This window comes from Meriones unguiculatus, chromosome 1 (assembly GCF_030254825.1).
Source record: "Meriones unguiculatus strain TT.TT164.6M chromosome 1, Bangor_MerUng_6.1, whole genome shotgun sequence".
Classification (NCBI taxonomy): domain Eukaryota; kingdom Metazoa; phylum Chordata; class Mammalia; order Rodentia; family Muridae; genus Meriones; species Meriones unguiculatus.
In genome coordinates, this window is record NC_083349.1 from 23,670,404 (window position 1) to 23,696,139 (window position 25,736).

A 25,736-nucleotide genomic window follows, 5' to 3' on the forward strand; every position below is an offset into this window, starting at 1 on the left:
TTGGCAAATACTGTACTGGTGAGCTATGCCCCCAGCTCTGAAAGTAGAATTTTACTGGTGTGTGTGTGTGTGTGTGTGTGTGTGTGTACTTGTGTGTGCATGCTGGCCAAGCACTCTACAAACTGAACTACATCCCCATGCCTGTGTTCAAGTTTTTTGTCTATTTGTTTGTTTTTTCGAGGCAGGATTTCTCAGTATAACTTTGACTGCCCTGGAACTCATTCTGTAGCTCAGTCTGGCCTCAAACTTAGAGACCTGCCTGCCTTCACCTCTCAAGTGCTGGGATTAAAGGCATATAGCACCACTGCAGGCAAGATTTCTTCACACCAAATTAGTAATACTCTGGCTTTAACTTTTTTTTATAACATATGCACTTAATCCTATATCTTTATGTTACTCAGAAGTTCCTGAATAAGGAAACAATGATATGCACATTACTTTAAGAAACTTTTGGTAATTCTCCTTCGTAATTTAGGGACCCTTGGCCTAGATGAAGTTAGATCTTGGCTTTTGAATCTGGCTGTGAAGCAGATCCATGATTCATTGCCATTTTGCCTCCAGATAGGGCGGTCTTATAGCCCTTGGGCCCTGGATAGAAACACTATTGCTTAATTTTTTTCCTGTAACTCCAATTCTCTACCAGATGCTGAAGCCATGCACTCGATTTGATTCATATACTTATGGCTGCATATCCTACAGAATAGGTGGAACTTGAATGCAAAGTAAGTAGAACTTGGATTCTGTGTAGCTGTCAAGATTTTGTCTGACCAATGACCAGTTACAGAATTCATACCAGTGACTCAGCAGGGATAGAATTTGGGTCCTAGTCTAGGTCTGGCATTCCACTCACTATTTCATACCTTTTTTTTTTTTTTCTTTCCCAAACAGAAAGAGAGTGTGGAACTTAAGGATTCTTACTTTTTGGTCAGTCAGGCTTAGTTACCGAGGAGTCCTGGCAACTGGAATCAAAGCTACCTTCAGTTCCTTCCTTTGATAACCTGGCCTCTCCCTGACCCCCTAGTGGAGATTTACCAGTCTTTTTGAAGGGGCCATTACCATCAAATTCTCATTAGAGACCGGATCTGAGATGGTAAGCAGATGTTAGATTCTTGTCATGGTTCTTGGGTTGGTCCCAGGAAACTTGTGGGGGTGGAGGGTGGACCTGCCTGAGAATTATTTCTGCAGTTGTATCTCCTTCGATGTCTGGTGCTTATGTAACCTCATGTGGCTAAATATGGAGGTCTACTGAGTTCTCAAGAAAAAGACCTTTGAATTGGGGTGAAATCGGCAGGATTGTATTATAGATTCTTCCTCAGCAGGAATCCCCTACCATAATTGTTTCGACTATTTAAAAAAATATTTATGTATGGATATTTCGCCTGCTTTATGTGTCTGTATACCACTTACATGCCTGAGGAGCTTCCAGCATTCCAACTTTTTTGGGCATCAAGCATTCACATACATATATGCAGGCAAAACATTCATACAAAATTAACCTTAAAAAAATCATTGTCAGGTGACATTTAGCCTTTCTTCCTTGTAAGAGGTTTATGTCTTGCATTTAGGTTGTAGATTTATTTGAATTACTTTTTTTATCCAAGGTTTTGTTTTTGACTGTTTCAGTTATATGTGGTCAACCTGTTTTCAAAAAACATTAAATATAAAATTCCATAAATAATTTATAAATTATAAATTACTCACTGTTATAAGTAACCTGATAAAATCTCTTGGGTGCCCTGGTCATTATTGCCTAGGACACAAATTACCCCTTTGCTCAGAAAATTCTTACTATTTAGGAAACCCAGCTGTCAGCTATTTCATGGATGGAATGTAGAGCATGAGCAAGTGATCTGGCCTTGTGTAGAAGCCTAGCATTACACCACCGTGCCTATGCTGTCTTCTTTGCTTCATCTCTTCATGTAGACATTGTGTGATCTCACATTAGCACAGGAAAAGTGAGAACAACTCAGGTGTGATAGTTCACGCTTTTAATCCAAGCTCTTGTGAGGCAGAGGCTAGTTCTCTAAGTAAATTCCTGGCTAGTCAGAGTTACCCTAACTCAAAATCAAAACCGAACCAAACCAAACCCGGAGATAGGGCTCATCAGGGAAGAACACTTTTTGCTCTTGCAAAGGACTCTGTTTTGATTTTTAGCATCCACATGATTGCCGAGAATGTCTGCACTCCAGTTCTTGAGGATCTGAAGCCCTCGGATGGCTTCTGAGGGCACTGTGTATACATGATTCCCCGTGCGTGCGCGCGCGCACACACACACACACACACACACAAAACAAAACAAAAGCCATATAAAAAATAAAACAAAAACCTGTAAAACCAAACAAAACAAGGTAAGCACAGTGTAAGTTATGATAGAGATTCATATTATTTTTATAGCAGTGTTTGTTCTAACTTCTATTTTACTAATGATTACTTTTAAACTTTTATAAAGCCTAACCTATAAATTAAACTTTATTATAGGTATCTGTGTATAGGAAAAAACAGTTCACATAGGGTTCAGAATTATCCAAGGTTTCGGTCATGCCCTGGGCAGCATGGAGTGTGTCTCCATAGACACGGAGGCACTGTATGGTGTTAGGGCCCAGCTTCTCTGTATGACTGCAGGATTTTAAAATACAGTTTACCCACAGCTATGATTCTGTGTTCCTCATGTAATTGATACACGGATACTGTGATAGAAAGGTGTATGAGGGGGTGTGTGGGCAGGGACCAGGCGTGGTGGTGCATGTCTCTAATCCCAGCACGCGGTGAGCAGACTCATAGGCAGGTTGGTCTCTTCTCTGATTTTGAGACCAGCCTGCTCTATGTAATGAGCTGCTGGCTAGACAGAGCTACATGTGAGACTCTGTGTTACAACAACAACAGCAACAACAAAATGATGTATGTGTGCGCTGGGGGATCAGCTTGAGAGATTATAAGTCATACATAAAAGAAAGAACTTATCAGTGGAAACTGTCACCAAAGAAACTCAGATAGTACATTCTCTAGAGCAGTGGTTCTCATCCTTCCTAATGCCGTGACCCTTTAACACAGTTCCTCAAGTTGTGGTGACCCGCAACCATAAAATTGTTTCATTGCTACTTCATAGCTGTAATTTTACTACTGTTATAAATTATAACGTAAATATCTGATGTGCAGGATATTGATATACGACCCCCAAAGAGGTCTGAGCAACAGGTTGAGAACCACTGCCTAGACAAAGGCTTACATGCTCCATTTCAAATAAATCTATAGAAATGAAGCAAAATAGGAAAAACCAAAACCAACCTTTTCTGGAGAGAGAGTATCAGCATATGTTAGACAGGTCAAAAGAGAGCCACATAGATGCTCTGGAGTGGAAACTATCACTGGACAAAATCAACAGAGGATCAGAGAGATGCCAGAACCAGCAAAACTTGAGAACAGGCAAGTGGAGCACATCCCACCTGAGGATCAAAAGGAAAGAAGAATGGAGGGAAAAGAGCAAGATCTCAGAGACAAGCAGAACACCATCAGAAGGTCAAGTGAATCAACACACCCATGGTGGGGATTCTAGACCAGAAAGAAAACAGATGGTCAGACTGTTTGGAAAAAACAAGAGCTAGAAACTTTCCAAACTTGATGAAAAATGATCTACACACCTAAATAACTGATCGGATATTACAATTAGGATCAAATCAAAGAGATCTATCCAGGTGTGTCATAGCTAAATTGTGAAATAAAATGTGCTTACCAGCATATACAAAGGACCACCAATACATTCAATAGCTCTTTTCTCCCCATAAGCCAGGGATATCAGGAGGTAAAATTAAGTGCCTCGTGATGAAAAACTTTAAGCTGTGATTATTTCGTTGTATATGGACTAGATCTCTCATCTTTAGTAATAATTTGTTAGTAACATTCTAAATAACATCTGGTCAAACTCCTTTACATTTTTTGTTGTGCTGTGACTGGAATCCCAAGGTCTTGTGTATGCTCGCAAGCCTTTTCACACTGAGCTACATCCCTAGTCTTGAAACAGGTTCTCATGTAACTATTGTAGCTTGCTATGGCTTTAAGTTCTTTTGTTTTTAATTTTAATTTTTTTATGTAGATAAATGTTTTGTTTGCATATATATTTGCAAATCTTGTACATGCAGTGTCCATGGAAGCCTGAAGAGGGCATCACAACACTGGAAACTTATAGAGGCAAACTGCCATGCTGCGAACCAAACTCCAGTCCTTGGCAAGTGCATGATGTATTCTTAACTGTTGAGCAGTCTCTCAATCCCAACCTTTAATTCTTGATCCTTCCTGTTCACTATCATACCCAAAACCCCTTTTCACTTTTTAGACAAGATCTTGCTAATTTGCCCAGACTCTTCTTTGGCTCAACATGTATAGCCCACCCACCCCCCACCCCACCCCCCGACCCTGAACTTGTGATCTTCTTGTTTCAGCCACCAGAAGAGCTTGGATTACAGTGCTGCACCACCAGGTCTGGCTAGCAATTCTTTCTTTACTTATGAAAAAAAGAAACCGAATGTAAGAATTTAACAAAGGCAGGCTTTCCCCTGGCACTAGGCATCCAGGTTCAACCAGATAGTAGGATTTGATCTCAACTTGAGTGCCCACAACACACCCATGGAGAAGGCTGTTTTTGTGTTGGAACTATTTTCTTTCCCTGTATGTGATTTTATAGTTAATATTGTTTCATGGGGCAGATCTCACTGGGCCTGTGAATGCTGTAGTTCCTGTAGTTGTTGATAGACCTCAGGTTCAGAGAGATTAAGTGACTCAGATTTTACTAGGAAAATCTCTCAGGGGACAAAATTACAACAGTCAGCCTAAGACTCTTAATTGGTGTTATTTTTGAATCGAGAACCAGGCCACCCTTTATTCTATAAAATAAAATAAATGTTCTAATGAGCCAGACTGGGGAAATTGGTTTTATAGACAGAAAAATGGCTGAAGACAGGAGAAACAAAAACTAAAAGGCAAATTTGTCATTTTCAGTTTTCCTTTTGAGGGGGGGCCTTGGAGACAGAACAATAGAACAATAAATGATTGGTTACCATTAGATTCCTGAAGTTGAAGGCTAAGGGTGCCTTATTATCATACCAGTTGAAGCTGGTCTGTTTACAAAATTTGGCTGTTAGCTCTCTAATCCTGATTGTCAGGTCCATGGCTTAGTTTTAGCTTAATGGAAACCTCAGCATGAGCGATTCCATTTTGATTGTTAGTAGTCTTTTGGGACCTAATACAGGAGCTTAGTTCAAAGCAGTGGTCTCCTATAATTTTTATTTTAACATGTCAGAGCCAAATTTCTTTTTTTCTTGAGACAGTGTCTCAGCTGGTCTCCAATTTGCCATGTGATTGAGGATGACCTGACCTGATCCTCTTACCTCAGGCTCCTGTTTTTTGGGACTATAGACATGGTCCAGCACACTTGGTTAGCAGTTCTGATTTGTTGCTGTTTGTTTTTCAAGACAGAGTTTCTCTGTGTAGCCCTGGCTGTCCTGGAAATTCTCTCTGTAGACCAGGCTGGCCTTGAACTCAGAGATCAACTTGCCTCTGCCTCCGAAGTGCTGGGATTAAGGGCACGCACTACCATATTTTGCTCAGTCTTGATATTTTACATTTTACATAGGATTCTTAAAACATATCGCATTTATAAGGGCATTGAGGTCATCCTTATGGAATTACTAGACGAGATCAAATGAAATAACTCATGTGAAGTGTCACAAAGTTATTCCTTGTACTTCTGGGAAAGTCACACTGGTTGCTGTGTGAAAGGTCCCCATAGGAGGAGCTACCATGGGAGTCCCTGTGGAGAGCAGGTTCTGAGTACAAGGATCTGTGGGTTCAGGGTTATCTGCTGAGTTAAGAGTACTGAAGAGGAGCAGGCCCTTGGTCTGTTGTCACAGTGTGGTTGAACAACAAGAGAGGAGGACACCCAAGCTGCAGCACCCTGGGGGAAGACAAGGTGATCAAAGAGCCATGCTTGCAAACTGAATCAGGTGTTCAGGTCATCTTTGGCTACAGAACAAATTGTATACCAACCAGCCTAAGCTACAGGAGACCCTGTCTTTAAAAAGAGTCAAGTATGGACCTGAAGGTGCTAGAATCACTGGAAGGAAAGTGATACATCAAGACAGTTTTCAAATACATTGGTGGAAATGTCAGAGATATGCATTAGAGTAAAATGCAATCAAAATTGCAGATGCCACCTGATGACATTCTTAGCTTTTGTGTTGGTGGAACCTAGTAGTCTGTTAAGTTAATACATTCTAGAATGTTTTTAATCTCTTACTCACAGAATGTTAGGTCTGACACATAGGTGGACAAGGAATGACTAGTCAGAGGGCTAAAGCGAGCCCAAGACAAATACCAATAAGGCTCAGAACTTGCAATGTTCAACCTTGCCACATTATTGCAGTTCTAATTAGTCAATCAGTCTTTGCAGACACAGCTTCTTTCCAGGAATTCTCTGTCAAGCTCATTACTGCATAGCACTCAGGAGGCCTTGTAGAGTGGTGCTGCTGTGGGTAGCAGGTGCCAGGTCTGGAGAGTAATTGTGTGAGCCGCAACTGTGTTGGGACTTAGGACAATAAGAAGCCCCTGGGACACATGGACTTTGGGGAGCTTTTTTGGCACTGAGCTACATCCCAGCTCTCTAAAATACGTCCCAGCTCTCTAAAATGGTCTCCTGCCTTGTTTGTTTGTTTGTTTGTTTGTTTGTTTTGGAGACAGGGTCTCTCTACACAATCCTGGCTCTCTAGGAACTCACTATGTAGACCAGGTTGGCCTGAACTCAGAAATCTGCCTGTCTCTGCCTCTTGAATGCTGGGATTAAAGGCATGTGCTACCACAACTGGCTCAACTGTTTTAATTATTTTGTTGAGACGAGGTTTCTCTGCATGGCCCTGGTTATCCTAGAACTTACTCTAGACTAGGTTGGCCTGAACTCACAGAGATCCATCTGCCCCTGTCTCTGAAGTGCGGAGGCATGATCCACCAATACCCAGCGTGTTTTAATTTTGAACTGGTTAGACAAGTACTTTGCCCCTAAGCTACATTTATAGGCCTCTTAAAAATTTTTTTATTGTCAGGGCAGTGATGCCACATGCCTCCCTTAATCCCATCACTTGTGGGAAGCAGAGGCAGGCAGATCTCTGTGCGTTCAAGGCAAACCTGGACTTGTTGTAGGACCTTGGTGGCCCTTCATAAAAATAAAGACACCAAAACCTTTTAATATTTCAAAGCTTAGGCCTTAGTTGGGCCAACTCTCAACCAGCTCATCTAATATAACCAGACCACTTAGCCCCATTCAGCCATGTGGCTAGCTAGACCTTCCAGAACTCTAGTCACATCTCCTCCCATACCTCCTGTCGACAAGGCCCTTCCTCTTTCTTTCCAGAGTTCCTTTCCCTTCCCCAGGAAGTCCTGCCTTCCACCTCCTGCCCAGCTAATTGGCCATCAGATTTTTATTAAAACTAACCAGAGAACGCCTTAGGTAGGTAAGAAAGGACAAAGACAAAACTTCACATAGTGTACCCTAATACCTCCCCCTTGTAGTCCAATAAAGGCTTTTTCTCTTACACTAAAAAACTATATACAATAAGAGCAGTTAAAAGAAGTGTCAAGTAAGAATTACATTTGCAATGTCTAGTCCATTTGCATCTGGCAATCTTTGGAGAAAGAACTCTACTATCTATCCTATTTTGGTATGTTCAGAATTTTGCATGTAACTCAGTTTCTATCATAACTTGCATTATCATCCTAAAGCCATCTTCTTAGACCTAAAACATCTTTTAAATCCTAAGCAACTTAAGCGTTATTGTAAGACTATGACTGTTTCCTCTTCAGCCTCATCAGAGACTTGCAAAGGAATAAATATTACCTAACTCTGTAGAAAGTGCAGGCAAGCACCTTCCAGTACTAAGAATGACAGACAGCTGGCTGCCTGGATAGTCACCTAACTATTTCTATAACTTTGGAGCATTATCTTCAGCTTCTGGCACAATCATATCTGGCAGACATATTTATGATGCAATAAGTATGAAGCCACCTTCTAATAGAGGTTCTTTGATGCCTGTTATCTTCTTTCAGGTGCTGCCAAGAGCTGACATGTCTCATTGCTAGAAAAGTCTTAAAATAATGCCACTTTTTGTAGGTCTCTGAGGTTTATGAAGACCATCTATCCATCTGTATTCACTTACATAGTGTTTAATAATTATCTATCTATAGCACATCTGAATAGGCAAATGTTACATGTTTTTAGCTATTTATTATCTGTTTAACCTAAGAAGCATATTTCTGTGATAAACTGGACTAGTATCTGACATAACATGAGTATGATTGACTATTAGCTTGTATCAATTATTCTAAACAGTTGTAATAGCTATTAAAAGGATTGGAAGTAAATACTGCATTTTTAAATGAGTTGCAAAGGTCAAATATCTTATTTAAGAATTGAAACATAATTATGTTGTAACAAAAATAACCTTAATTTTTATATCAAGATACAAATATTTGTATCAATATACAAAAATCCATATCAATGTAAGATTACTGGTTTATAAAAATGTTCTTTGGTTTAAGAGTAGATTTGATAATATACCATTTTTCCTGTTATTTTCCTATATTCCTATATATATAGTCTACAAAGTGAGTTCCAGGACAGCCAGGCCTACAAAAACAGTGCTCAAAAAACCAGAAAAGAAAGGAAAAAGAAGAAGAAGACGAAAGAAACTAAAAAACAAAGCAAAAAAACCCCCAGAAATCAGCCAAGCAAAAACCCCTCAAAATAAAAAAAAAAAAAAAAAAAAAAAAAAACCCAAAACAAAAAAAAAACAACTTTTTTATTAGGCCAGGTGTGGTGGCAAATGCCTTTAATCTCAGCATTTGGGAAGTGGCTCTCTGAGTTTAAAGCTTGGTCTACAGAGGGAGTTCTAGGACAGCCAGGGCTACACAGAGAGGTCAAAACAAAACAAAAACAAAAGAAACAACAACAAAAACCAAACCAAAAAAAAAAAAAAAAAAAAACATCAACAACAACAAAACCCACAACTTTTTAATTAATTTAATTTTTTTTTCCTTTTTTTTAAAAATTGTTTTTACCTTCATTTCTCATTTGTGTGCGTGTGTGTGTGTGTGTGTGTGTGTGTGTGTGTGTGCGTGTGTGCGCACATCTATATGGAGATCCGTTTGTAGGAGTTGGTTCTCTTATCATGTGGGATCCAGGGATCAAATGCAGGTTGTCAGGCTTGGTGGCAAGTCTCTTTTCCTGCTGAGCCACCTTGCCAGACTCCTTTTTTATAGGCCTCTTTCCTATTATTCTCTCAGTTTATTCTTCATTTCCGTAGTTCCTGTGCTGGGGCTGGGAAAGCAGCTGGTCACCTGAAGGGGCAGGTGGGACCTCAGCTATTACTTTGAGACCAAACTCACAAACTAAGCTGTGTCCCCTGAACCTGGCCTGCTCCGACAGTTGTCTGGCAGGCTTGCTTCTCAGATTAAGGGCATTTTTTGGGACAAAGGCAAATATGGCTATTCTTCACAGACTCATGGATGCCAAAGAACGTTGTTTTTCCCAGATCAGTCCACTTGGCAGGGCCCAAGAGACCTGTCACTTGGAGAGCCCGTTCAAGAAGTCTCTGAGGAACCCCAGGCTTGGATGGACTAGAATTTTGCTTCCTGGGTGAGTTGCTTCTACTGTAAAAAGTTGTGAGACCAAGAAACGAGGGTGACCCAGGCAAGTGTTTCAACAGTGACACCCTAGGACCTAACTGCCTAGTAATAGTTTACCAAGTGGTGGTCCAAACAGTGGTCCACAAAGAGCAAGGAGAAGGGCGTGGTCTAGGACTCTGAGAGCATGAATATGAGAGTGAAAAAAAAAGAAGGTGGGTGTTCTGAATGGCTTTTGGTGTTGGTGTGTGGCAAATAGCAGTTTGGAGAGACTAGAGACGGTGTGGCGGTTTGGAGCAGACAGATGGAGAGAAACTCTTTGGGGCGCAGCAGTGTGGAGACACATGCTAGCTGTGTTGTGGTTGATGGGGATTGGTATAGAGCCCTAAAAGAACCCCTTGACCCTAAATAGTCAGGAGAAGTAAAGGGGTCTGGGCCCCTTCTCACCACTAACCTCTTCTCTCTCCTACTTAAAGTTGGGGGGGGGGTGATGGAAGGGAGATAGGGGCCTAAACACCCCAAATAAAGTAGAGTTTTAAAAAAGACTGATACAAATGGCTTTCTGCTACAAGTGTGCCACTCTTTTTCACCATTGTAGGGTTTCCCACTATACCCTGGTGTGTTTGTTCTTGGTCTTGCTGAGGAGCCCTTTGGTTTTTATCTTTGCTCCTAGGAATGGTACTTTTCTGAAATCCTTGTACAGGGCTCCTAATGCATTGGAGCAAGTGTTGCTCTAGGATAGAAATTCGGAGTGGACTTGCATTCCCGTGCAGTCTAGGTTCGAGACTCCTCTTTCCTTCAGCAGTACACAGTATTAAGTATTTTGTGCTCTCTCAGGTGTGGGAATTTGGATCTCAGGTCCATGTGAGAGCCACCTTGTGATCTCAAATTATTGGGGTGAGTTATTTTCTATCTCTCTATGTGATGGGATCCCAGCTGGTTTTCCTGACCATCTGATATAGTTCCAGGGGAAGGGGGGACTGGATGAGGTTTATTTCTGACTGACTCTCGCCCTGAGGGATATTTTTTAGAAATACCAGCTGGACTTGGGATAAGATTTCCCATCTTGGCTGGGCACTGGGAGTGTGCCCTGTGCCCTTTGAGGCTTTGAAAAAAACCAAAGCTCAGATTTCCCTGGTTCTACAGAGGGCCTCAGGATAAGTTACAGCAGTTACCTGTCTCTGGGTTTCTGCCTGAGTGGTCTGGATTTCCTTTCTGATTTGTTTGTGCTTTTAACAAGTTTATGTATGTTGTGTGCCCCTCCTCCTCAATACATACATTTTATTCACAAGTGTAATTGTTTTTAGCAATAAGATTGGACAGTCACTTACCTACTCTTGTGGGAAACTCCTTGCTTCCCTTTGAAACCCATGGGTCTCTGTGACTTGGAGCTCTGGCTTCCCTTTCCAGGAGGCTCCAGATCATCCCTGAACAGTGAGGCAGCCCCATCACAGGGACATGGTGGGGGCAGCTGGTGGGGTTTCCACCCAGAACTGTACAACTGCAGTGTTTGGGCCTGGAAGTCTGATTCTCACATGTCATGGATTTCTGAATTATAATGAAAGTTAGAGTCTTTGGAGTCCATCTACCCCTCAGGTTTTAAAGATCTGTGGTTGAGCCATTTGACCTATGTTCCTCTGGCCTGGCCTTTGGGCTCAATCAACTCTTTATAGACAGATTGCTGAGAGAGCAGACTAGCACCCAGGCAATTATTGGGAGCTGTCTGAGGGATTTGGTTTAATGAGAGTACCCGATTTCAAAAACCCTGATTCCTCTTGTCCTTTATTGCAAAGTTATAGTGCTTTTTTTTTTTTTTTTTTTTTCTAAATATTTTGCTATCTTAGTCTTTTACTTTCTGAAATTCCCCTGGTAATTCCACATATTTTGCATTCCTGGGTAGAATGTGACATCCATTGTTGTTACTCTGACCTCATTCTTGTCTTCTAAAAACAGTTTACATTGTACTCACATCTGTTATCTAAAAGACTACCTGTTGTTTGCATACCTCCAGATGCCATCTTTTTGTGGTGCCTTCTGCCTTCTCATGTACTTGCCTGTGATCTGGTTCTGGGCTGCTGGGGCTTCATGTGGGTGGGCCAGGCCACAGCCACCTCAGCCCCGGGGAATGCAAAGACCTGCTCATTAGACACACCAGAATGAGGGAATAGCTTTCTGCTTCCCATGAGTCTCCTGGGAAAGGAGGCAGGGCAACCTCCACTAGCTTGTTCTTAGGATCTAAATATTACTTCTCAGTCAGTGTTCCTGTTTCTATAGAGTTCTCCCATACTGATGATCACTCTAAAACACTGAAACAGCTTTCTTCCAGAACGCCTGCTGCTCTTCCAGTGTATTCTTTTCTCATGTTCCTTTTCTCCTTTCTCTTTTCCCTATAGGTCTTTCATTTTTATTTATTTGTTTTTTACTGTGTGGTGCCTCCTGTATGTACACTAGACTAGCAGGCTGGCACTGCACCACTGAGCTATGTCCTTAGTTGGAATTTAAAATATTTATTTCTGCCTTTCTATAAACTGTCTTCTGAGTCCAGAAGGCATCCCCTTTCTTCATGTTCTGTCTGTTGTGCTGCTCTGCCCAGTGCAACACCCGTCAGCTTCCCCTTGTTCTGCCTGCATGGTCTCTGTTTCCCTTGCTAGGCTACTGTTCCCTGGCTTACACTGTCTTGCCAGTGAAATAAATGCCCTGTAATGGGGGTAAGCCCCAGGTCTTCCTGGATTTCTAGTTTTGACATCATCTTGTCATGCAAGTTAAACCAGAACATTGCTACATGAGAAACTGATAGCATTTACAAAATCTATTGATAGCTGGGTATGCGTGTGTCTGTGTGAGTGAAAGTCACAGTGCCTGTGAAGTTTAGAAGAATGTGTTTAGATCTCTTAAAGCTGCAGTTACATGTGATTGCCTGGTGTGACTGCTAGAAACGGAACTGGGGTCCTTTGGAAAAGCAACAAACACTCTTAATTGCTAAGCTGTCTCTCTAGTGCCAGCCACCCATCCAGATCCATTTATTTTATTTTATTTTATTTTATTTTATTTTATTTTATTTTATTTTAGTATTGTATTGTATTGTATTTGTATGGACGTTTTGCCTACATGTATGTCTGTGCACTGTGTGTATGCCTGTTGTCTGCAGAGATTGTTAGATCCCCTGGAACCGAGATACAGACAGTTCTGAGTTGCTGTGTGGGAATCTGGGAATCTAACCTACATTCTCTAGAAGAGAAGCCAGTACTCTTAACTGTTAAGCTACCTTCCAAGTCCCCTCCAGCCCTTTTTTTTTTTTTTTTTTTTTTTTTGAGACAGGGTTTCACTATTTAATGTAGCTCAGGCTCTCCTTGAACTCAGCAATCTTCCTGTATCAGCCTCAGGAGTGCAGAGATTTTAAGTGTGCACTACTTCACCAGCTAGAGTTGTTGAGGTGTTTAAGATGAGCTGAGTGTTGCATAGTTATCCTCTGGAACTTAGGTGTTGCTTCTCCCTGGACCAGTCCAGGAATCTCAGGGTGCAGTTTTTTGGTTTTGTTTTAACTTTTTACTGATTCATGTACTCCAATCCTGCTCATCTTCCTGTCCCTTCATACCCACCCTCTGCCCTTGCAACCACCTCACAAAAGAAAAAAAATCTCGTGGTATCTGTAGTGTGTCACAGTGAGTTCCACAGTATACCTGTTTGTCTACCCTTTGTTACCTGTCCATTGCAGTGAGTCATTGGCCTGGTTCAAGGCTTCTGCCTTCATTACCCTATCGATACTGGATCCTCACTAGGAATGCTCTCCGATATCTGTTGTTGCCCTGTGTCTTGGAAATCCTGCAGCTTTGGATCTGTAGGTCCAGCTTCTTCATGCGATCGGGCAGTTCAAATGGGGTAGATGTTGGGGTGGGCCAACTCAGATCCCTGGGTCTGGGCCTGGGTGGTAGCTGCATTGATCAGCTCACCAGCTCTCTTACACCCACACCACCAGGGTGAGCTCTCCAGCACTGCCCTGGCTAGTTCACCCCCGGCAGTGGGTAAGGAAGGCCAAGGTCAGTTCCTCTATTCTTATGCACTCAGGCCGGCTAACCTGCACCACACCACGAGAGCCAGCTGCTCGAGGTGCAGGACTCCTCTCTGGAGTGCTAGGTCTGGACCAGCTTTCCTGCTCTCCAGACCTCAGGGCCAGCTCTCCCACCTGCCATAAGTGGGAGGGGCAAGGGGTTGGGGGAGAGCATCTCTTCCTCACCCATGCCACTGAGGGTGCAGTTCTTAAAGGGACCCATTCTCCTGGATGTAATGCCTATTCTTAGTTGTTAATGTGATTCTATCTGAAATTAACTGAAATCCAAGTGACTGGGTACAGCAGTGAGGAATTTTTTCTTAATTAAATAATTTGAAGTGGGAAGATCTACTTTTAATCTGGGCCACACCTTTTAGCAGCCTATATAAAAGACATAAGGAAGTGCTTTCTCTTTGTCTGCTTGCCCTCACTTTTGTTGGCAGGTTCATTCCTTCCCTGACAGACATTAAAGGAAACTTCCTCGGGATTCTGGCATATATTGAAGATGAGCTGAGACGTCCAGCCTCTTAGATTGAACAACTAACAGATTGGTGGGCTTTCCACTGGTAGACAGCCATTGTTGGACTACTTGGACCACATCCTGTAAGCCACTCTGATAAATAGCCGTTCCATGTATATTCAGTCTCTCAGTTCTCTTCCTCTAGAGAGTCCTGACTGGCCTTGTTTCATTTTTGGCCTTGATGCGGAGTTACTCATTTTACTTTCTGTTGCCCTTGACAGAGTAGCAGTGATTACCACGGGTCAGCTTCTGAAGTTGACAGTCCCGCCTCAGGAGCAGCACACCACGGGTGTCTTACTGTGTGATTCCTAGCAAACATGTGCACCTCTTTTCATTGTCATTGTCATTGGAGACTGAAGAACACACATGTATTCTTTTATTTTTTCTTCTTCTAGGTGTATTTTCTTTGGTTTGCCAAGCTTGTTGGTCTTAGATGTAGTCCGTTTCTATTTCTGCATGTAAGCTTACCTGTGCTTTGTTTCTTTCACCTAGTCTTCATTCTAGAAACTTTTTTTTGAGACAGTGTCTCATGTAGCCTAGGCAGGCTTTACATCTTTTATGTAGCTGAGGAAGCCCCTGGAGCCCCTGATCATTACCTTTCTACTTCCTGAGTGCCGGGTTATAGGCATGTGCTACTATTTACTAATGGTATAGACTCTGGACTAATCATTCAACACTGTATTAATTAAGTTTCTATTACTGTGATTAAAAACCATGACCAAAAGCAAATTACTTTTACTCTTACTGTTCCAGCTAGTCAAGGCAGGAACCCTAAGCAGGAGCTAAAGCAGAAGCTGTGGAGTTGTGTTGTATCCTGGCTTGCTCCTTCGTTGGTTTGGGGTTTTTTTCCAGTTGGCTTTGTTAAACAACCTGGCCGGGGCTGGTACTATTCACAGTTGGCTGGGCCTTCTCACATCAATTATCAATGGAGAAAATGCCCCAGACTTCCCTGCAGGCCAATCTGATGGAGGCATGGACCATTCTAGATCCAAACTGTAGTAGTATAGTTGGTAGTTGAATCGTAGCGTCAATCTAATGGGTTCAGGTACTCAACCAAAACATAATTAGGGACACTAACCCGGATGACAAAGGTATATATTTAAATGCTAGGGTTGTAGCTAAGAGGTAAAGCATGTACTTAGCATGAATGAGACTTGAATTCAGTGTTCCAGCACTAAAAAAGTAGACATTAAAAATGTAATGTATACATGTGTATGTATCTATACACATGAATACTCACAGCATTATTATGCATAATAGCCCTCAAATGAAATAAACCCGAATTCTCATCACCTAATGGGTGGATTATTATCCAGCTGTAAGAAAGAATGGAACATTGACACTTGCTGCAGCCAGGGTGAAGCTTAAGAATACTGCTGTCACAGAGACCAGGTACAAAGGCCACAAGCTGGATGACATCTGTGTAGTAGTAGGATGGGCAGAAATCACCAGAGTGGTGATTTCCAGGGTTTGGAAACAGAGAATGCGGTGTCAATTTTTCTTTGGTTTTGTGTGTGTGTGTTTGTATGATGAAATGTTCTGAAGTAGATGGTGGTGATGGTTTTCTGTACCTACAGTTTCAGTGGTGAAAATGTGACTTAAAGCATTTAAGAGAAATAGCAAATTCAAAGTTTAATCTCCCAACACACTATGTAAGCACATCTATAGGTCATATATATTCTTGTACCTAGAGTAAATGCAGTTATAGGATAATAAGTGCCAAACAAGTTTTTTTGTTTGTTTGTCTTTAGTTTTGTTTGACATTTTTTATTTTTCTAGAGACGCTTTCTCTGTGTAGATCTGGCTGTCCTAGAACTTTCCCGGTATATCAAGCTGGCCTTGAACTCACAAAGATCTGTCTGCTTCTGTCTGCTGAGTGCTGGGATCAAAGGCATGCACTACCACTGACAGGCAGTATAGATTTAAAAAATTCTTCTGGGGCTGGAGAGATGGCTCAGAGGGTAAGAGCATTGCTTGTTCTTCCGGAGGTCCTGGGTGTAATTCCCAGCACCACATCTGTAGTGGGCTCTCATGTTTAGGTGTACATGCAGGCAGAACATTGTATAGACAATAAAATAAAATAAATCTTTAAAAAAATTCTTCTGCTGTTACGCCAAGCACTTAAGAAGTATTCTATAAATACTTATTGAATTATCTAGGTTTGCTATTTCCAATTCATTAGTGTGGACACATTATAATTACCTATTGTTCTTACAAAAGGTAATATTCTTTAAGTAAAGAAAGCTGTCTATTTTACATGTATATATTTTTTCCTCACTTGCTTGCTTTATTGGTCACAAAAGCAGTATCTGGCACGGATGTTCAGCTCTGTCCTCTCTTGACCAGCCTTTCTCTTTCAGAGGTTTCTAACAATTCCACATCTGCACAGGGCCCTGCTTCTTACTTGTTTGCCTGTTGTTCTTGTCCCTGTGTTCTCTGTGTCTTACACCGGCTTGGCTTTCATCGTTCTCTTCCTACTGGCTCCTGATATGCCTTCTCTGAAGCAGGAGCTCAGGATGGAATTGTGCTCTTCTCTAAGGGCCATGTCTAACTGGTTTGCAAATAATGAAGTATAGAGGGTTTGTTTGATCTACCAAGTCAGTATCCTTGATTTCTTTTTTCATCTCATTTTCACCTCAAGGTTTTCTGACATCCAAACCTGTCTATGTTTCCCTGATCAATTTAAAGCACTCAGCTATTGCACATTTCTTGTCAGGAAGGAAGTAATTGGAATTCTAGGACTGTTTACTTTGCTGTGTTGCTCAGTGTATACCTGGCTAAGACATGCATGGTTGCAGTGGTGGTTGCTATTTGCTTATAAAGCAAATGTTACTCACTTTTATTTTGGAGTTATTGTTCAGCAATGAGCATAATTATCTGGACTTCCTTTGTAGCGAATAGCAAGCTTAAATGGGTAGTTTATCTGAGGCAGGGGGAAAGTCCAAGTGGAACTCTTCTTACTGGTCTCCAGGTGATGGTGATTGTCTTCATCACATTTTAAAGTTGTAAAGAGATGCCATGACCAAAGTGATACTTATAAAGAAGAAAACATTTACTTGGAGGTTTGCTTACAGTTTCAGAGGGTTAATCTAGCACCGTCACGGTAGGAGCAGGGCAGCATGCATGGCACTGGAGCAGTATGAGAGCTACATCCTGATCCAAAGACAGAGGCACACGAGACACTCTTTCAAAGCCCACCCTAAGTGGTACACTTCTCTAACAAGGCCACACCTCCTAATTCCTCTCAAGTAGTGCTACTCCCTAACGACCAAACATTTAAATATGTGAGACTGTGGGGGCCGCTCTTATTCAAACCACCACATTCCACTCGCTGGCCTCCATAGGCTTATAGACATATCCCATAGTCTATCAGTCTCTGAGACCCATGGCAAGCTCTTAACTGTAACCCCAGGAAAGTGAAATTAAAAAAACCAAAAAAAAAAAAAAGAGTTACTAATAGCTACATGGTACAGTCAATAGTAGACTGTCCTTGTTTTACTTTTTGTTTTGTTTTGTTTTGTTTGTTTGTTTGTTTGTTTGTTTGAAACAGAGTTTCTCTGTGCAGGCTGTCCTGGACTCTGTAGGCAGAGATCCACCTGCCTCTGCCTCCCAGAGTGCTGGGATTACAGATATCCTCTGCCAATGCTTTTAAATATAAAAGTCTTCAACTAAGCCTCAGGCAGATTTTTATGACAAGGGCAAAAAACAGCCACTTTTTTTTTTTTTTTTTTTTATGATTCTATTTCTATGTCTTTTCTTCAGCAGTTACTCATTTCTGTTTTAGTTAAGATGTGGATGCTGCCACCTTTATTTATTTATTTATTACAATTTAAAGTTATGGAAGGTTTCACAAATATGCATGTCATCCTTACAGAGAGGCCTTGCTAATCCTTTCTGTATTCCAATTTTAGTATGTGTGCTGCCTAAGCAAGAACTATCCGAAATTTCTTGAGCTGGGCCCAACTGTCTTTTATGCTTCTACTAGGATGGTCCACTAAGTCCTATTTAAAGTAGCCAATCACTTTCCTAGTACAAAGTCCCAAAGTCTTCCATATTTCTCCAACAAACAGCATGGTCAGGACTGTGACAGCAATACCCTCTTTTGGAGTTCAAATCCACTGGGAAAAGACCACAGACTGGATTCATATTATAATTAGATGAGTTTGTTAATTACTGCTCAAAGCCAAACAGAAGGTGTGTTGGACAGAAGAGGCTAAAGGAATGGGGACCACAATTATCTCATTTGTGTGGAATGTGTGGCTGGGTGATAAACTGCTTTTACTTTCCTCAGCTCTGAGAAGCTGTCCTCTCCCTTTATATACAGCCATAAAGGAGTTGTCTCGTTCCCTGGTACATGAAATAAGTGGGTTTACAAAAGCCAGAACAACTGGTTAATTATCTCTTAGCAGTTTTACAATTTTGGGGAGGAGACAAGGAGTCAGGGTTGCTAGGAGCTTATTTTTTTAAGAATTTAGGGTGGGTGCCTTGCATAAATGGAGTTTTCCTTAGCCACCACAACCCAGTTTCTGATACCAGCTTCAGTAGTCACTGTTCTGTTGCTGTGAAAAGATACCATGACTAAGGCAACACTTACAAAATGAAGCATTTAATTAGGGTCTTGCTTATAGTTTCAGAGGGTTAGTCCATTTTCATCGTGGTGGGAGCATGGTGGCAGGCATTGCACTGGAGAAGTAGTTGAGAGCTACATTCTGATCCACAGGCAGAGAGACATAGAGACATTCTGATCTGGTGTGAACCTTTTGAAACCCCAAAGCCCACCTGCTTGGACACACTTCCTCCAACAAGGCCATACCTGCCAATCCTTCTGAAATAGTGCCACTCTCTGGTGACTAAGCATCCAAATATATTAGCCTAGGGGGCCTCTCTTTTTCAGACCACCACAGTGATGCTGTCCCTCTGGCTTGTCCTGTCACTCTGGGCATCCTTGTGTATGGTAGCATATATGACACTTTTAGCTACAGAGAGGTAGAAAGTGAAAGGGTGGAAAAGGGGAAAGACCAGGTTCTATGCCTGCTCTGAGTTGGAGATGCTCTTATTGGCTGCTGCAGATGACCACAAGACTTTTTGCATTACATAAACCACACCTGTCCACTGTCTGTTTATCCTGTGTCATTATTCTGTTTATTAGAATTTTAAGCTCAAAGCCTATTTCCTACCCTCTTTAATTAAGAGGAAGACCATCTGAAACCCCATAACTTCTTCAAAAAGCCTTTTCTGGAATAATAGACACAGGCAGGCTTCATGTAGGCAACAGACCCCAACCTCCTTCATAGGGAATTGTAATTAGGAAGATGGTGGGTCTTGTTTTCCCTGACTGACCTGAGTTTGAGAAGGAGCCCTGTGTGTAGTGTAGGGTGTGTAGCTGTGTTAGTCATCTTTTCATTACTGTAACAAAATACTAGAAGTTAGCAGCTTATAAAGATGAGATTTATTGGCCTGTGGTTTAGAAGATTTTAGTCAGTGGTTAGTTTTTGTTGCTTCTTGGAGGTGCATTGAAGTACATCCCTGTTGTAGCATTTGACAGATGAAATACATCACATTGTGGTGACCAGAAAGTAGGAAGAAAGAAAGACAGGAAGGAAGGAAGGAAGGAAGGAAGGAAGGAAGGAAGGAAGGAAGGAAGGAAAGAAAAGGAAGAGAAAGAGAGAAAGAAAGAATTCTTTTTAAAGCTGTACCTATGATAACCTAACTCCTTTCAGGTAGCCCCATCCCTCACAGGCCCTACACCTCTCTATAGTCCAGCAGCTAGTGACCACATCTTCAACCTGTGGACCTTCCAAGGACATTCAGGATCTGAATTATCACTGGCTTTCTCTCTCTAGAGGTTTGCTGTCTGAAATCCTCAGTGATGTCCAGGATTCTTTGGTGGTTTTGTTTTGTTTTGTTTGTTTGGTTTTGGTTTTTTTGAGACACGGTTTTTCTGTGTAGCCTTGGCTGTCCTGGACTTACTTTGAGATCAGGCTGGCCTCTAACTCACAGTAATCCACCTGCCTCTGCCTGATGAGTGTTGGGATTAAAGGCATGTGCCACCACCACCCATCTGTTTGGTGGTTTTTATGTGCTGGTTTGTTTTCTTTCTCTTAGAACTAAATTTATATATAAAAAAAAGCAATAATAAAATAATATAATTATGACAGCTGTAAGTAATAGCAGTGACTAAATTCATTCTGCTCTCCTGGGATCTTCCCTTCTCTCCCTTTCTTCTTTCTTTTCTTTTCTCCCCCTCCCCCATTTTTGGCAAGGTTTATATTGCCCAGACTGGTATTGAGCTTTCTGTGTGGCCAAGGATGATCTTGAACTCCTGCTCCTTCTGCCTTTACCTTCCAGGAGCTGGGGTTACAGGTGTGTGCTCGCATAGTTGGTTTCTGTGGTGCTTGGGTTTAAACTCAAGGCTTTATACAAGGCAAGTACTCTATCAAGTCTATGTTCCAATTTTTAATTAATAGAGACAGAGACTCACTGTGTCACCTAGGCTGGCCCTCAAACTCATTCTGCAGCCCATACTGGATACAAAGCTTCAGTGCTTCTCCTGGCTTAGCCTACTAGTGTTAGAATTTCAGGAGTGCTCCAGGATACCTGGCTTTCCTGGTATTGCTTTATATATTCTCTCTACTTCAAACCCAGGACCTTTTTACGTGCTAGGCAAGAGGTCTACCACTGAGCCACAGCACAGCCTTCTGCTTTCTTACAGCCATATTGGAGATGTCACCTCAAGGAAACTGGCCCTTTAAGGGAAAAATTTCTTCTCCCAGGTGTGGCAGAGTTCAGACCCAGAATCTCTGATACTGTGCTAGCACTCAAGCCATCCCTCCACCAGCCTGCCCACAGTGGTGACCAGACAAAGCATTCCCACCCCCTGAAGGCCTGCCTGTGCTTGTGCTAGTCTCTGAACAGCAGCTGTTTCTGTGCATGTGTGCTTTGCAAAGCCTATATTGTCTTTTCTTCTTCCCCCTCCCTACACAGAGCCTGGAGTCTAGGAGCAGGGCTTTTCCCTTTTCATCTGCTTAGTATGTTATTCTTCTCTGTCCTTTTTTTTTTTTTTTCCATTTCCTCTATAGAATGCAGCTTTTTGTTTGTTTGTCTGTTTGAGACAGGGTGTCATGTAGCCCAGGCTGGCTTCACATTTTCTATATAGCAGATCACTTCCTAAGTGCTGGGATTGCAGGTATATGGTATACACCCAGATTTATAATGCCCTTCTTAAGGACTACAAGAGAGATAAGGACACTCTTGCCTGAAGGTTTGAGGAAATACAAAGGAGTATTTTTAGCTGGTGACCGAGTTTCTTTTCAAGGCTGTTTGCACACTCTTAGTTGTTGAGTGAAAGTGGGTTGTCTTCCTCACATGCACAGGAAAGAGGGTATAAATGGGCACAGTCTCTGGCAGCCATGCTTCCTTCGTTACACACTGGTGTCTCTGTGCATTGAGCAAATCAAGTTTGGATCTGGGCCCAGCTCTGTTCCCTGAAGAGGAGAGAATCCTGATGTTGAGTAGACGGAAGGGGCAAAGGGGCAGGGTTACTTGGAGAAGAGAGTATGAAGGGAAAGGAAGAGCTTGAAGAATCAGGGTTGAGGCAAGCCACTTCTTAGATCTGGTATGTTGTCCCTTTCCAGGGGCCGGCCCAGTGACTGCTGTTTGATCTGGTTTGCCCATTCTCCTGCCTCCCTATTCTTGTCCCATCTTCCAAAATTGAGTGTATTTGGGGTTTTCCTTTCTTCCCATATATTAGGCAAGAGAAAGAAGGTAGACCCTGCTGTTACACACCAGTGTGGATAATCTGCTTATAGGGAGTGGAACTTCCTGCAGGGTCTTCCGAGTCACTGGCATTTGTGGAATCTGAGAACACCATTGCCCTGCTCTTTCCCATTCCACCTCCACCCTCACTCTGCCCTTCCCCTGTCCCAGCAAGAAGCATGGACTGTTCTAGTCATTCTTACACACATACACACACACACACACACACACACCCCTTTTGGCTATCTCTGCTAGATTACTTTAGACACAAACAGCCTTGTTCTGGTATGAATATGAGCTTATTCATACCAAAGAGTTATGGCCAAGATTTGAGTTCTGCTCTCACACACAGAAGAGACCTGGATCAGACCCTTCGCTCCCATACCTCATGCTTTCATCCCCTTCCTTGTTGCTTGCTTGCTCTTCTTAGCACAGATCCTCAAAACTGGTTCATTCACTTCTGGCCTGGGACCCACTCCTCTGTTGTCACTGTACTATCCCCTCTAGACATCTTGGAGAGTGTGTAGCAGTGACACAGACCCCACCTGGGCCCTACAGAGTGTCTTTGAAGGAGAATTTGCAAACAAATGTTTTCTCCTTTAATTGTTCATTTTGAGATTACTTCTCAGAGCAGAGTTGGTCTCCCTGGCTGGGGTACTGGGATTGAGTCTGTTCAGGAAGTCTCCTGACAGCCTCTTATTAAGATAGGTTTTGGAGTCTCACTGAGCTTTGTCTGGTTGCTTCTCAGAGCTGGCCTACTCAAGGAGCTTCTGAGTAGAACTCCAGGTAGACACTCTAGTGTTGTTGAAGCCCGATTGAGGAGGACATCTGGAGGTTACGACCTCAACTTGGCCAGAGGCTGGCAAAATCTTTTCTTTAAATATTCTAAGTATGTGGTGGGGGGTCACATCACAGGATAGTTTGTTAAGAGTTGGTTCTCTTCATCAACTGTGCTGATTCTGGAGATCACATTCTGGTTGTCAGGATTGGCAGCAAGAGCCTTTACCTGCTGAGCATCTCACTGGCTGGAAAATGTGTTCTTTATTCTTTTGCTTCTCATTTCTGCATCTGTATGATCTCCAACTCTGTTCTGACAAGAGAGGGTAGAAGTGGAATGTTCATGGTGGAGTTGTCCAGGGAGAAGCCATGGAGGCTTGTCATCTCACTGTACAGGGGCTCTGTGGGGTGATGAATGTGTCACGGTGCAGTTTTCTTTTACAAAGCATTGTTGGGTGAAAGAAAATCCCACTCATCGCTTTTGTCCTACCATCCAGAGTATACAGGCTTCTGTGAGAGGATGGACTTGGATACTTGACTAGAGATTATTCTCCCCAGCCCCTGTTTCTTGTGTAGCCCTGACTGTTTTGGAACTCTGTGTTGCTCAGGCTGGCGTTGAACTCAGGAGTACCCCCTGCCTCAGCCTGCTGAGTGCTGGGAGTAAAGGCATGAGACACCACCACCCAGATGGAGATTTTACAATTGCTTGTGGCTGCTCCATCTTAGAGAAGAAGACTATTAACCCAGGAGAGAGATGAATATTTTGTTCCTTTTCTGTTACAGGTCCTCTTAAGCCATCTTTGACAGTAGGCAGCCCTTGAGGACCTTCCCTGCAGCCTGCCCTGAGCAGGGAATGGTACTGCCAGGAACCCTGAGACTGGGTAGATAATGCCTGTCAACTCAGGTCACCTGGGTACAGCCCAAGCAAATCTCTCCTTTAGTGTTGAGAGTGCCAGCAGATTTCCAGACCTTTCCCTCTTATAGCAACTAGGGCAGTGGATATGTGTTGATTTTTGTGTTGGTGTGTTGAGCTGAAGTTTGAGGCAAAGCCCAGTGACAGTGGACAGTAGCTCTCACTCACTGTAAGCCAGAATCAGGCTGCCCTGGCCTGGCCTGGTGGTCCCTGGAGCTTAGTTCTAGAATTCCACACTTGTTTCTTAGCTTATCAATTCCTTTATCTTAGGTAGGAAAAGGAGAAGGGTATTTCTGGAAGCCTTTGCTGATTTGTAGGGATTCTTCTCCTAAGTAGACCATTTCCACATACATTCCTGAGGGGACTAAGAATTTTCCAGTAATGGTTTACTAGAAGTCACAAAGGGCCAGGTCCATCATGTGCTTTCTGTTGTGCCATCTTATTCTCCCTTTAGGTTTATTTCCATAACTATTTACCCAGTTGGAATTTACAGGAGAGCCAGAAAAGAGCCTGCCTCTGTGCAAAGGTCATTCTTTTTTTTTTTTGCCAAGCTCTGCCAACAATAGTGTGTTGTGTGTTCCAGCAGACCCGGAGGCTAAAGAACTGCAGGTTGGTGGGCTTGTTTGTTGGTGATGAAGGGGCAGAGGGTTAGGCTTTGAGGGGAGGTGGAGACAGGGTGGAGAGTACTTAGCTGAAGTGCGGGAAGATGCCAGCAGTTGCTGGCACCAGGACTATGAAGAAAAGAGAGAGTCAAAGCGGAGCCTTGGGCTGGAACCAGGCATCACCTACCAGTGAATGCTTGTCAAGGCTAGGATTGCTGCTTGGTTACTCTCTCTGCTCCTTTAGCACGAGACTTTTGAGATGTGTAGTGGGAATCTTGGAACCTGGCATCCTGCCTCCTGAGGTCCTTGGCGGATTTCCCCAGAGTTCCCCGAGGAAGGCCACCAGTATAGCCTTTTGTGGGTGGGACTGAGTCGCTCTAGACCCTTGGCTTCTGTGCAGCTGCCAGCGGTGGCGGCATGGAGTGCTGTGCTGTAGACCTGGCTTTGTTCTGCTCAGTACTGAAGGAATAAGTTTCAGACCCCTGCTGGGAACACAGCAGGGAAAAGAAGGCCCTGCCACCTTCTGTCATCAAAGAAGCCAGCAGAAGGCCATAGCCTGCACAGTTACTACTCTGATCATACCATGTAGGAAAAGCACAGTGGCTCATAAGCACTCCCAAGCCCTTGGGGGCCTCTTGAGGAGCCTCCCTTCCCTGTAGCTATCTGCCTCATGCAGCTGGCAGCTTCGGACCTGCAACTTGGCAGGACACCCGAACCTTAGGCATATTTCAAACTCAGAGTTGTCTCTCCCTGTTGTCAAGTGGAGAGTGAAAGAGGAGCCTGATCAGCACCTCCTGCTGCCCTGCTAGGCCATAGGTGCAATCTGAACCTGGGGAGACTCTTCTCATTGGCCTGGCATAGGGGCTTGCAGGGCATTTCCTTAACCAGCCCTGCGTGGTGTTGGAATGGTCAGTTCTGGTATGAGTGGCAGAATTGCCCACAGTGGACAGAGCCTGTTTAGAATTAATCTGTGCTTCAGTGGGGCTTACCAGTCCGGGAGTAATCTATTCTTAACTCATACTGCCTGATCCCAACCTCACAGTGGTCTCCTTATGTTCTCTCTTTTCCTGTCACCTCACCTGTGGGCCTCACTAGGGGGCTGGTGCCACACTCAAAAGAAAATATCCTATTAGCCAGTAGGAATGAGTGTGAAGGCCCGGGTCCACACTGAGATTTGCTGTTTCCTGGGTGGCTTGATCACCCCAGAGATGGGAACAGAAAGTACTTAGATTTTTAATTCCTAACCCATTTTTGAGGGAAACCCTTATAACCCTTTAAGCCCATGATTGTGACATATTTTTCAAAGTACCACCATTTGCCTGAGAATGGCTTCTGTCCCAGGGCATACCTCAGGGCACACTTTAGAGTTCCTTCCTCCAAATGCTCACAGTTCCGACCTTGTGCCCTTTTGGCACATTGACCCTTTGGGATGCTCTGAGTCATCCATCTGTGCAAGGA

The 25,736-nt window shown here is 42.9% G+C and overlaps 1 protein-coding gene and 1 pseudogene across 4 annotated transcripts in view; one reads left to right on the forward strand and one right to left on the reverse strand.

Moving 5' to 3' along the window:
* Pc (pyruvate carboxylase) overlaps window positions 1-25,736 on the forward strand; it is a 99,229-nt gene that overhangs the window by 9,629 nt on the left and 63,864 nt on the right. Inside the window, exon 1 of one of the 4 annotated variants that reach the window (XM_060383956.1) lies at window positions 24,156-24,285. The exons of 2 other annotated variants lie outside the window; for them this stretch is intronic. The gene's annotated coding sequence lies outside the window, so the exon portion shown is untranslated. Of the gene's footprint in view, window positions 1-24,155; window positions 24,286-25,736 lie in introns of those variants that run through there. One more of the 4 variants, XM_060383962.1, reaches the window with a different exon arrangement.
* LOC132651184 (U6 spliceosomal RNA) lies at window positions 18,063-18,162 on the reverse strand (annotated as a pseudogene).